The sequence below is a fragment of the Aegilops tauschii genome, chromosome 2 (genome assembly GCF_002575655.3).
Source record: "Aegilops tauschii subsp. strangulata cultivar AL8/78 chromosome 2, Aet v6.0, whole genome shotgun sequence".
Lineage (NCBI taxonomy): Eukaryota > Viridiplantae > Streptophyta > Magnoliopsida > Poales > Poaceae > Aegilops > Aegilops tauschii.
In genome coordinates, this window is record NC_053036.3 from 602,471,986 (window position 1) to 602,486,022 (window position 14,037).

Consider the following 14,037-nt stretch of genomic DNA (forward strand, 5'->3'; position numbering starts at 1 on the left):
ATTACCTTTTACAAAATTAGTCTGCTCATTTTTTTAATTTCGATCAAGTGGACTATGAATGATTAATATAAAGCTAGAATTTGTACAAATCAGACAAGAGATTTGTTTCAATTAAATCACGTGCTCAACTTGGTCCATATCATGTGTTGAAGAAAGATCTGACAATCCGTGGCTTTAATTATTAGTTTCTTTGGTTGTAAAAATTGTAATTTAGGTTCTGAATTTGTACAGTTCAGACATTCTGTACCTAGTTTCACTTTAATTAAAATTACAATCATTCATCTAATTTATATTACACAATATTTAATTTGTTACCGAGTGTTCCTTCATCAATTGAATCTTGCATTAGGGGATAGCAACTCCACTCTTTTTGTGGCATTTCAAAGTGTTCTTGATGATGATGAAGGAACTATGGTAACATATTCCACTCGTTATAGTTGATTGGTTGTTTATTTCCATGATATTAGTTACTGTTTTTATGATCTGTTCACAAGAAGGACGAGTTCGTTTCTATCATAACCGAAGCTTAGTCCATGCGGTGAAGAAACAAGATGACACCTAGAAGAACACTTTCTTTCATTTATGATGAGAACTATGATGTACTTATGTCTCCTGGTTGTAAGAAACTAAGACTGAAAAATTATGCAAGGCTATTCCTATTTCACTTTGTAACAAATTAAGACTGAGAAATTATGTTGGGCTGTTCCTTCGTCATTTTGAGAAAAAACTAAGGCTGAGAATATCGTGCTTGTGCTTACTTGATGTTGTGCTATGTCATTAATTTTATGAGAATTTGAGAGCTCATCTCATGTGTTGCACTTGTTCGATGTCATTTTGTGAGCATTTGTAAAGGTATCTAATGTTGTGTAGCTATGCAATGCCTTTTTGCGAGAATTTGAGTCTTCATGTGAATGTTGTGCTATGTTATATGATTTTTGAAGGTACATTTATACATGTTTTGATAGGACCCGATGGATATCCATTGGTTAGGGATATCCATCGGGTTTGGACATGGACACAATTTTTTACCCGGGGGTTGTTTCATGGATGGGCAAAGAATATCCTCGTGGATTTGGATATTGATTTGATATTGTTCAACCCGAGCCGAACCCGATCCATTGCCATCCTTATCTGGACGTGAGCCAAACTTTATAAAACTGGATGTTGATGCAACATACTTTGAAGATGAAGGCGCGAGTGCAACAAAAACTACCCTGAGGGATGATAAATGTATGTTTCTAGTGGCCTAGTGCAAACTTGACCTTTTTTTGCGGGAAAAAAACTTGGATTACTCATTTAAGTTGTTACAATCATTGTCACATAGCTGTGCAACACCCGTAGGCCCATTGCCAAGCCATACAACAGTTCGACTAAACGATCTGGCATAACTAGCCATAAAGTGACTTACATAGTTCTAAGCACGTCGAACATAAGTAATACAAGCTTCTCTTTCTAACAGCTTCAATTTGATCTCTCGAACTAAGAAGGCATATCTTGATCTATCCATCTTCTCACTTTTCACCATATTTATGGCTTCCATACAATCAGATTCTACATGAAGCAAAAGATTGCTCCATTGCATAGCAAGGGAAATTCCTTCAGAAAGAGCATTTAGTTCGGTTTCAAGCGCATCATGGCATGATAAAAGATGACGACAAGCTGTAAATATGAGCTTCCCTTCAGTATCCCGAAGGACCATGCCTGTTGTTGCGGATCCATTCTGGACAAACGATCCGTCAGTGTTTAGCTTCACAAAACCTTGTTTTGGTGGTGTCCAGGAAGAAATTTGGTTGGATGGAACACAACTAGACTTCTCCACAAGGGGTTCAACGTCAAGAACGAACTTACCCTTAATTGGATCATGCTCTGGCTTGCTTTGTATGCTCATGACAAAAGACACATAGCCACAGAGAAATCTCTTGGACACATCAATGGGATCTACTGGATGTTCCACAAATAAAAAATACGGGGCCAGAATGGATTATTGAAACTGCATATGATCTATCTGAATTTAAAAGGCTTAGGCTCTTTATGTTGCTGTGGCGTATTTGGTACGTCAGGAATGAGGTAGTGCATGTGAAACCACTTCAAACTTGTTCCATATGTAGTAGATATGGTGACTGTTGGAAATATGCCCTAGAGGCAATAATAAAATGGTTATTATTGTATTTCCTTGTTCATGATAATTGTCTATTGTTCATGATATAATTGTATTAACCAGAAACCGTAATACATGTGTGAATACATAGACCACAACATGTCCCTAGTAAGCCTCTAGTTGACTAGCTCGTTGATCAATAGATGGTTATGGTTTCCTCACCATGGACATTGGATGTCATTGATAACGGGATCACATCATTAGGAGAATGATGTGATGGACAAGACCCCATCCTAAGCATAGCACAAGATCGTGTAGTTCGTTTGCTAAGAGCTTTTCTAATGTCAAGTACCGTTTCCTTAGACCATGAGATTGTGCAACTCCCGGATACCGTAGGAATGCTTTGGGTATACCAAACGTCACAACGTAACTGGGTGGCTATAAAGGTGCACTACAGGTATCTCCGAAAGTGTCTGTTGGGTTGGCACGAATCGAGACTGGGATTTGTCACTCCGTATGACGGAGAGGTATCTCTGGGCCCACTCGGTAATGCATCATCATAATGAGCTCAATGTGACTAAGGAGTTAGCCACGGGATCATGCGTTACGGAACGAGTAAAGAGACTTGCCGGTAACAAGATTGAACGAGGTATTGGGATACCGACGATCGAATCTCGGGCAAGCAACATGCCGATAGACAAAGGGAATTGTATACGGGATTGATTGAATCCCCGACATCGTGGTTCATCCGATGAGATCATCGTGGAACATGTGGGAGCCAATATGGGTATCCAGATCCCGCTATTGGTTATTGGCCGGAGAGGTGTCTCAGTCATGTCTGCATGGTTCCCGAACCCGTAGGGTCTACACACTTAAGGTTCGGTGACGCTAGAGTTGTTATGGGAAACAGTATGTGGTTACCGAAGGTTGTTCGGAGTCCCGGAGGAGATCCTGGACATCACGAGGAGTTCCGGCATGGTCCGGCGGTGAAGATCGATATATTGGACGAAGGGTATTGAAGTCCGGAAGTGTTCCGGGGGTACCAGGCTATGGCCAGCATGACCGAAAGGTGTTTCGGGAGCCGCGGCAAGTGTTGGAGGGCCTCATGGGCCAAAGGGGAAGGGGAAAACCAGCCCACTAAGGGGTGGTGCGCCCCCCACACCCTTTCCCACGTTACTTGGGGAGGTGGGGCGCCTCCACCTGGCTTGGGAGGCAAGCCTCCACCTGCTTGGCTTGGGGGGCAAGTCTCCCTAGGATTTTCCTAGGGAGATCCAATCTGCTTGGCCGCCGCCCCCTAGGGGAAACCCTAGGGCGCCTCCCCCTCTCCCCTTGCCCCTATATATAGTGGAGGGGTGGGAGGGCAGCCGCACCTCTTCCCTGGCGCAGCCCTCCCTCCTCATACACCTCCTTCTCCTCCTCCGTAGTGCTTAGCGAAGCTCTGCCGGAGAACCACGAGCTCCATTGCCACCACGCCGTCGTGCTGCTAGAGTTCTCCCTCAACTTCTCCTCTCCCCTTGCTGGATCAAGAAGGAGGAGACGTCCCCGGGCTGTACGTGTGTTGAACGCGGAGGCGCCGTCCGTTCGGCGCTAGATCGGATCTTCCACGATTTGAATCGCTGCGAGTATGACTCCATCAACCGTGTTCTTGTAACGCTTCCGCTTAGCAATCTTCAAGGGTATGAAGATGCACTCCCTCTCTCTCTCGTTGCTAGCATCTCCTAGATTGATCTCGGTGACACGTAGGAAAATTTTGAATTATTGCTACGTTTCCCAACAGTGGTATCAGAGCCAGGTTTATGCGTAGATTCTGTGCACGAGTAGAACACAAAGTAGTTGTGGGCGATGATTTGTTCAATTTGCTTGCCGTTACTAGTCTTATCTTGATTCGGCGGCATTGTGGGATGAAGCGGCCCGGACCGACCTTACACGTACTCTTACGTGAGACAGGTTCCACCGACTGACATGCACTTGATGCATAAGGTGGCTAGCGGGTGTCTGTCTCTCCCACTTTAGTCGGATCGGATTCGATGAAGAGGGTCCTTATGAAGGGTAAATAGCAATTGGCATATCACCGTTGTGGTTTTTGCATAGGTAAGAAACGTTCTTGCTAGAAACCCATAGCAGCCACGTAAAACATGCAACAACAATTAGAGGACGTCTAACTTGTTTTTGCAGGGTATGCTATGTGATGTGATATGGCCAAAAGGATGTGATGAATGATATATGTGATGTATGAGATTGATCATGTTCTTGTAATAGGAATCACGACTTGCATGTCGATGAGTATGACAACTGGCAGGAGCCATACGAGTTGTCTTAATTTATTGTATGACCTGCGTGTCAATGAAAATCGCCATGTAATTACTTTACCTTATTGCTAACCGTTAGCCATAGTAGTAGAAGTAATAGTTGGCGAGACAACTTCATGAAGACACGATGATGGAGATCATGGTGTCATGCCGGTGACGAAGGTGATCATGCCGCGCCACGAAGATGGAGATCAAAGGCGCAAGATGATATTGGCCATATCATGTCACTTTATGATTTGCATGTGATGTTTGTCATGTTTACATCTTATTTGCTTAGAATGACGGTAGCATAAATAAGATGATCCCTCACTAAAATTTCAAGAGATGTGTTCCCCTAACTGTGCACCGTTGCGAAGGTTCGTTGTTTCGAAGCACCACGTGATGATCGGGTGTGATAGATTCTAACGTTCGCATACAACGGGTGTAAGCCAGATTTACACATGCGAAACACTTAGGTTGACTTGACGAGCCTAGCATGTACAGACATGGCCTCGGAACACAAGAGACCGAAAGGTCGAACATGAGTCATATAGTAGATACGATCAACATGGAGATGTTCACCGTTGATGACTAGTCCATCTCACGTGATGATCGGACACGGTCTAGTCGATTCGGATCATGTATCACTTAGATGACTAGAGGGATGTCTATCTAAGTGGGAGTTCATTAAATAATTAGATGAACTTAATTATCATGAACATAGTCAAAAGGTCTTTGCAAATTATGTCGTAGCTTACGCTTTATTTCTACTGTTTAAGATATGTTCCTAGAGAAAATTTAGTTGAAAGTTGATAGTAGCAATTATGCGGACTGGGTCCGTATACTGAGGATTGCCCTCATTGCTGCGCAGAAGGCTTATGTCCTTAATGCACCGCTCAGTGTGTGAACCTCGAGCGTCGTCTATGGATGTTGCGAACATCTGACATACACGTTTTGATGACTACGTGATAGTTCAGTGCGTAATGCTAACGGTTTAGAATTGAGGCGCCAAAGACGTTTTTGAAACGTCGCAGAACATATGATATGTTCCAAAGACTGAAATCGGGATTTCAGACTAGTGCCCACGTCAAGAGGTATGAGACCTCTGACAAGTTTCTTAAGCCTGCAAACTAAGGGAGAAAAGCTCAATCGTTGAGCATGTGCTCAGATTGTCTAAGTACTACAATCGCTTGAATCGAGTGGGAGTTAATCTTCCAGATGAGATAGTGATGGTTCTCCATAGTCACTGCCACCAAGCTATTAGAGCTTCATGATGAACTATAACATATCAGGGATAGACATGATGATCCTTGAGCAACTCGCGATGTTTGACACCGCGAAAGTAGAAATCAAGTAGGAGCATCAATTGTTGATGGTTAGTAAAACCACTAGTTTCAAGAAGGGCAAGGGAAAGAAGGGATACTTCATGAAACGGCAAATCAGTTGCTGCTCTAGTGAAGAAACCCAAGGTTGAACCCAAACCCGAGACTAAGTGCTTCTGTAATGCGGGGAACGGTCACTGAAGCAGAACTACCCTAGATATTTGGTAGATGAGAAGGTAGGCAAGGTCGACAGAAGTATATTGGATATACATTATATTAATGTGTACTTTACTAGTACTCCTAGTAGCACCAGGGTATTAGATACCAGTTCGGTTGCTAAGTGTTGGTAACTCGAAATAAAAGGCTACGGAATAAACGGAGACTAGCTAAAGGTGAGATGACGATATGTGTTGGAAGTGTTTCCAAGGTTGATGTGATCGAGCATCGCATGCTCCCTCTATCATCGAGATTGGTGTTAAACCTAAATAATTGTTATTTGGTGTTTGCGTTGAGCATAGACATGATTGTATTATGTTTATCGCAATACGGTTATTCATTTAAGGAGAATAATGGTTACTCTGTCTATTTGAATAATACCTTCAATGGTCTTGCACCTAAAATGAATGGTTTATTGAATCTCGATCGTAGTGATACACATGTTCATGCCAAAAGATATAAGATAGTACCACAAACTTGTGGCACTGCCATTTGAGTCATATTGGTATAAAACGCATGAAGAAGCTCCATGTTGATGGATCTTTGGACTCACTCGTTTTGAAAAGATTGAGACATGCGAACCATGTCTATTGGTAGATATGCATGAAGAAACTCCATACAGATGGATCGTTTGGACTCACTTGATTTTGAATCACTTGAGACATGCAAATCATACCACATGGGCAAGATGACTGAAAGGCCTCGTTTTCAGTAAGATGGAACAAGAAAGCAACTTGTTGGAAGTAATACATTTTGATGTGTGCAGTCCAATGAGTGCTGAGGCATGCAGTGGATATCGTTATGTTCTTACTTCACAGATGATTTGAGTAGATGCTGAGTATATTTACTTGATGAAACACAAGTCTGAATTATTGAAAGGTTCAAGTAATTTCAGAGTGAAGTTGAAGATCGTCGTGACAAGAGGATAAAATGTCTATGATATGATCATAGAGATGAATATCTGAGTTACGAGTTTGGCACACAATTAAGACATTGTGGAAATTGTTTCACAACTAATACCGCCTGGAACACCATAGTGTGATGGTGTGTCCGAACATCATAATTGCACCCTATTGGATATGGTGCATACCATGATGTCTCTTATCGAATTACCACTATCGTTTATGGGTTAGGCATTAGAGACAACCGCATTCACTTTAAATAGGGCACCACGCATTTCCGTTGAGATGACACCGTATGAACTATGGTTTAGAGAAACCTAAGCTGTCGTTTCTTAAAAGTTTGGGGCTGCGACGCTTATGTGAAAAGTTTCAGGCTGATAAGCTCGAACCCAAAACGGATAAATGCATCTTCATAGAATACCCAAAACAGTTGGGTATACCTCCTATTTCAGATCCGGAAGCAAAGTGATTGTTTCTAGAAACAGGTCCTTTCTCGAGGAAAAGTTTCTCTCGAAAGAATTGAGTGGGAGGATGGTGGAGACTTGATGAGGTTATTGAACCGTCACTTCAACTAGTGTGTAGCAGGGCACAGGAAGTTGTTCCCGTGGCACCTACACCAATTGAAGTGGAAGCTTATGATAGTGATCATGAAACTTCGGATCAAGTCACTACCAAACCTCGTAGGTCGACAAGGATGTGTACTACTTCAGAGTGGTACGTAATCCTGTCTTGGAAGTCATGTTGCTAGACAACAATGAACCTACGAGCTATGGAGAAGCGATGGTGGGCCCGGATTCCGACGAATGGCTCGAGGCCATAAAATCCGAGAGAGGATCCATGTATAAAACAAAGTGTAGACTTTGGAAGAACTACTTGATGGTCGTAAGGCTGTTGGGTGCAAATGGATTTTAGAAGGAAGACAGACAATGATGGTAAGTGTCACCATTAAGAAAGCTCGACTTGTCGTTAAGATGTTTTTCGGCAAGTTCAAGGAGTTGACTGCGATGAGACTTTCTCACTCGTAGCGATGCTAAGAGTCTGTTGGAATTATATTAGCAGTTACTGCATTATTTATGAAATCCTGCAGATAGGATGTCAAAACATTGTTTCCTCGACGGTTTTCTTGAGGAAAGGTTGTATGTGATACAACCAGAAGGTTTTGTCAATACTGAAAGATGCTAACAAGTATGCAAAGCTCCAGCAATCCTTCTAAGGATTGGAGTAAGCATCTCGGAGTTGGAATGTACGCTTTGATGAGATGATCAAAGATTTTGGGTTTATACAAAGTTTATGAGAAACTTGTATTTCCAAAGAAGTGAGTGGGAGCACTATAGAATTTCTGATGAGTATATGTTGTTCACATATTGTTGATCAGAAATGATGTAGAATTTTTGGAAAGCATACAGGGTTATTTGAAAAGTGTTTTTCAATGGAAAACCTGGATTAAGCTACTTGAACATTGAGCATCAAGATCTATAAGGATAGATCAAAAACGCTTAATAGTACTTTCAAATGAATACATACCGTGACAAGATTTTGAAGGAGTTCAAAATAGATCAACAAAGAAGGAGTTCTTGGCTGTGTTACAAGGTGTGAGTATTGAGTAAGACTCAAGACCTGACCACGGCAGAAGAGAGAGAAAGGACGAAGGTCGTCCCCTATGCTTTAGACGTAGGCTCTATAGTGTGCCATGGTGTGTACCGCACCTAAAGTGTGCCTTGCCATGAGTTAGTCAAGGGGTACAATAGTGATCCAGGAAGGGATCACATGACAGCGGTCGAACTTATCCTTAGTATCTAGTGGACTAAGGAATTTTCTCGATTATGGAGGTGGAAAAGGAGTTCGTCATAAAGGGTTACGTCGATGCAAACTTTGACACTAATCCGGATGACTCTGAGTAGTAAACCGGATTCGTATAGTAGAGTAGTTATTTGGAATAGCTCCAAGTAGCGCGTGGTAGCTGCATCTACAAGATGACATAGAGATTTGTAAAGCACACACGGATCTGAAAGGTTCAGACCCATTGACTAGTAACCTCTCTCACAAGCGAGATATGAACAAACCCCATGGGTGTTGGATTCATTACAATCACATAGTGATGTGAACTAGATTATTGACTCTAGTGCAAGTGGGAGACTGTTGGAAATATGCCCTAGAGGCAATAATAAAATGGTTATTATTGTATTTCCTTGTTCATGATAATTGTCTATTGTTCATGCTATAATTGTATTAACTAGAAACTGTAATACATGTGTGAATACATAGACCACAACATGTCCCTAGTAAGCCTCTAGTTGACTAGCTCGTTGATCAATAGATGGTTATGGTTTCCTGACCATGGACATTGGATGTCATTGATAACGGGGTCACATCATTAGGAGAATGATGTGATGGACAAGACCCCATCCTAAGCATAGCACAAGATCGTGTAGTTCGTTTGCTAAGAGCTTTTCTAATGTCAAGTATCGTTTCCTTAGACCATGAGATTGTGCAACTCCCGGATACCGTAGGAATGCTTTGGGTATACCAAACGTCACAACGTAACTGGGTGGCTATAAAGGTGCACTACAGGTATCTCCGAAAGTGTCTGTTGGGTTGGCACGAATCGAGACTGGGATTTGTCACTCCGTATGACGGAGAGGTATCTCTGGGCCCACTCGGTAATGCATCATCATAATGAGCTCAATGTGACTAAGGAGTTAGCCACGGGATCATGCGTTACGGAATGAGTAAAGAGACTTGCCGGTAACAAGATTGAACGAGGTATTGGGATACCGACGATCGAATCTCGGGCAAGCAACATGCCGATAGACAAAGGGAATTGTATACGGGATTGATTGAATCCCCGACATCGTGGTTCATCCGATGAGATCATCGTGGAACATGTGGGAGCCAATATGGGTATCCAGATCCCGCTATTGGTTATTGGCCGGAGAGGTGTCTCGGTCATCTCTGCATGGTTCCCGAACCCGTAGGGTCTACACACTTAAGGTTCGGTGACGCTAGAGTTGTTATGGGAAATAGTATGTGGTTACCGAAGGTTGTTCGGAGTCCCGGATGAGATCCTGGACATCACGAGGAGTTCCGGAATGGTCCGGCGGTGAAGATCGATATATTGGACGAAGGGTATTGAAGTCCGGAAGGGTTCCGGGGGTACCAGGCTATGGCCAGCATGACCGAAAGGTGTTTCGGGAGCCCCGGCAAGTGTTGGAGGGCCTCATGGGCCAAAGGGGAAGGGGCAAACCAGCCCACTAAGGGGTGGTGCGCCCCCCACACCCTTTCCCACATTACTTGGGGAGGTGGGGCGCCTCCACCTGGCTTGGGAGGCAAGCCTCCACCTGCTTGGCTTGGGGGGCAAGTCTCCCTAGGATTTTCCTAGGGAGATCCAATCTGCTTGGCCGCCGCCCCCTAGGGGAAACCCTAGGGCGCCTCCCCCTCTGCCCTTGCCCCTATATATAGTGGAGGGGTGGGAGGGCAGCCGCACCTCTTCCCTGGCGCAACCCTCCCTCCTCATACACCTCCTTCTCTTCCTCCGTAGTGCTTAGCGAAGCTCTGCCGGAGAACCACGAGCTCCATTGCCACCACGCCGTCGTGCTGCTGGAGTTCTCCCTCAACTTCTCCTCTCCCCTTGCTGGATCAAGAAGGAGGAGACGTCCCCGGGCTGTACGTGTGTTGAACGCGGAGGCGCCGTCCGTTCGGCGCTAGATCGGATCTTCCACGATTTGAATCGCTGCGAGTACGACTCCATCAACCGCGTTCTTGTAACGCTTCCGTTTAGCGATCTTCAAGGGTATGAAGATGCACTCCCTCTCTCTCGTTGCTAGCATCTCCTAGATTGATCTTGGTGACACGTAGGAAAATTTTGAATTATTGCTACGTTTCCCAACAGTGACAACCGAGGCAATGGTTATAAGAGACAATTTTCAGCCAGTAAGCACTTTAGGTTTCCATCATGGGCAGGCGGGGTCCGACTCCCAAGATGTGATCAATTTTTGTTCTGGTCAAACAGTATGGTGGGATGTGGCGTCTGCAATCTTTTGCAGAATGTTTGACATGAGTCAATTGCACAAAACTACCACATTTGCGGCTATGTTTGCAGAAAACCACCAACTCGTTAATCCGTTGCAAAAAACACCGCAAAATCACTTAAGTCGTTGCAAAAAGCACTGATCGGGTGATTTGGGCCGTTTAATCACTTTCTTACAAGTGGGCCCAGATTGTAAGGAGCTTAGATGGCAAAAAGTTGACATACGCACCCCTGAAATAAATAAATAAATGCAATCAACTCCCTAATATACACAGCAGCAAGCCTAGAGCAATTTTGACCGGGTCGCCTCAAAGCGCAGCCGCGGCGCCCCCGGCCATGCCATCTGGTAGGCACGACAGTGCTCTGCTCGCCGTCCGCTGGGATTCTTCTCCTCCAGCACATCCTTGGCGCTCGCGGCCTGGGGTCGCTACCGCCATTCTTTCTGGTGCTCGCCGGCGAGAGCGTGCCGGTGCACCTCCATGGCGGACGCCGCGCGGCGGCGCACGGGCCGGCGCTGATCCTCTACTTCGTCTCTCGCCAGGTGATACACGTCGCCGATCCGGCCGCCACCGAGGAGTGCCTGACGGCCCACGACATCGTTTCCCCCAACAGGCCCGAGCTCCCCTCCTCACGCCACCTCCCCAATGACTCTCCACGGGCCTCCTCCTCCGCTCCGCGGCCGTCCGCGTGGACGAGGTTCACCTCCGACGCCTCTCCACCGAAGCTGCCAGTGCTCGGCGTGCTGGACATCGGCGGCGCCAAGCGGCGGCCAGTGCGGCTTCCCAGAAGGGCGGCGGCGCAGCGAGTCATCTATGAGCACCGCGCCTCCTTCGACGAACATGACGGGATGAGCGGCGATAGGAAGATGGTCGGCGACCTGCTGAACATGCAGGCGGTAGAGGCCAGCCGTGACCTCGCCGCCGACGACGCAGAACTTATACACGCGCGGGGAGGGGGGAGGGTCTGATTGCTTTTATTTTTTAGATCTAGGGGTGTGTGTGTAATTTTTTCGCTAAGTCAATTCCTTACAATCTGGGCCCACTTGTAAGAAAGTGATTAAACAGGCCAAATCACTCGATCAGTGCTTTTTGCAACGACTTAAGCGATTTTGTGGTGTTTTTTGCAATGAATTAACGAGTTGGTGGTTTTCCGCAAATCTAGCCACAAATGTGGTGGTTTCTTGCAATTGACTCGTTTGACATTGGAGCTACGATTGAGAAGGTCAAATTCAAGCATTGTTATCATTCAGCTAATCAAGCGGCATGTGCTAGCTAATTTCAGTTTTTGTAGTAAGTTATCCAGTAGTTGGATTGGCGATCCTCTAGATTGTCTGATTAATGTACCCGTAGACGATGTAACTGTGTTTTGTGATTAATATAGTCCATGATGGTCTTCTCTATAAAAAAACTTTCACATACAATTTCATACACTTTTTTTAGGAGAATACAATTTCATACACTAGTAGTTACCCTTCACATTTGGGCTGAATTTGACTTGCGCGGTAGGCCCAACGGGTCATCTATAGTAATTCCCCGTTGTCCAAACCCTCGTCAACCTCCCCCTATCTGGCCGCTCAGGTTCTTGTCCCGCCGCCGCGCCGCCGCTCCCCACTTCCCCATCGGTGGCAATACCGCCTCCTCAATCGCCGCCAGCCTCAATCGAGAGTTCCAACCGCGCCGACGCCCGTTCTCCTCCCAACCCCCACAATGGCAGCATCGCAGAGTTCAATATCGAGGGTGCCGTCGAGGTGCACAGAGACGGCGCAGGCCACGGTCGCGTTCGAGATCGCCGGCTACAGCCTGCACAAGGGCCTCGGTAGAGGCAAATACCTCCGTTCCCCGGTGTTCTCCATCGGCGGCTACGACTGGTGCATCCAGTACTACCCGGACGGAAAAAACGAGGACTATGAAGGTTACGTTTCTGTCTTCCTCGAGCTCCTGACCAAGAACGCAGAGGCGACGGTGCACTACGACTGGATGGTTGTGGAGCCGGTTAGGGGGGAGTCGATTGCGCTGCACTACGGCAAAGAGCCACTACCGTTTAACAGTCAAAAGTCATTTTGGGGCATACCAAAGTTCTTTAAGACCACTGTTGAAAACGAGTCGTTCTTCCTGCGGAACGATTGTCTGGTGATCGAGTGCGAGGTCAGTGTCACCAAGGGAACAATTGAGGTCCCTGTGCCGCCCTCCGACCTTTTGGATAATCTTGCAACATTGCTAGAGGGGAAGAAAGGAGCGGACGTGACGTTCAAGGTGCAAGGGGAGGTTTTTCCAGCTCATAAGAATTTGCTTGCCATGCGATCGGCGGTCTTCGACGCGAAATTCTACGGGCCTATGGCGGACAAAGGGGCGCAAGACATAACTATTGACGAAATGCAGCCTGCTGTTTTCAAGGCATTTCTTCACTTCATCTACACGGACACAATGCCTTCCATGGACGATCTTGATGATGATGACAAACGAGAAATGGTTAAGCACTTACTCGTGGCTGCAGATAAGTACGCGATGGCAAGGATGAAGAGGATATGTGAAGGGATGCTATGCGAGTGTCTTGACGTTGAGACCGTGGCAACCATCTTAGCTCTAGCTGACCAGCATCATTGCAGCAACCTCAATTTATGCTCTCTTCGAATAGAATGGATGATGTGATCGCAAGCCAAGGGTATGTGCACCTCAAAAGATCTTTTCCTGGTCTCTTTGTAGAGATGTTTGAGAGAAGTGTCAAGTCCCGCAAAATTTAGTACGCCAACTTGGTATGAGCTACTGCTTATCCTTCAGTTCTGATAGATCTTTCGAGGCGAATGCCTTATATTTGGTTGGAGAAGGAAATTATGTCTTGGTAATTTCGCATGTCTATCCTGGTTAGGTACTATCTAGTTACTTTCCTGAGATGAGGGTGCCGTGTCTTTTAGTTTTCAGACATCTTTTGGAGGGAGTGAGTTGGTTCTATAAAGTGTACTATGTCTCCAATGTATTGGTTGGCTGGTCTGATATAAGTACGTATGCATCCATGGTAGCTCACTGGTTTCCTTTTTTATCGCTTACTTTAATGTCTGGCTTATGTGAAGAATGATAAAGCTTTGAGTTTTTTTTCGACTTAAGGAGCAGAGTTCCCAATTTTATTTCATTCAAAATGGAACTGATAACACAACTTAACTTTTTTGCTGTCAGTTTTGAGATGATCT

The 14,037-nt window shown here is 45.3% G+C and overlaps 1 pseudogene; it reads left to right on the plus strand.

Moving 5' to 3' along the window:
- The first annotated feature begins 12,559 nt into the window (after nt 1–12,559).
- LOC109758996 (BTB/POZ and MATH domain-containing protein 2-like) lies at nt 12,560–13,822 on the plus strand (annotated as a pseudogene).
- The last annotated feature ends 215 nt before the right edge of the window (nt 13,823–14,037 follow it).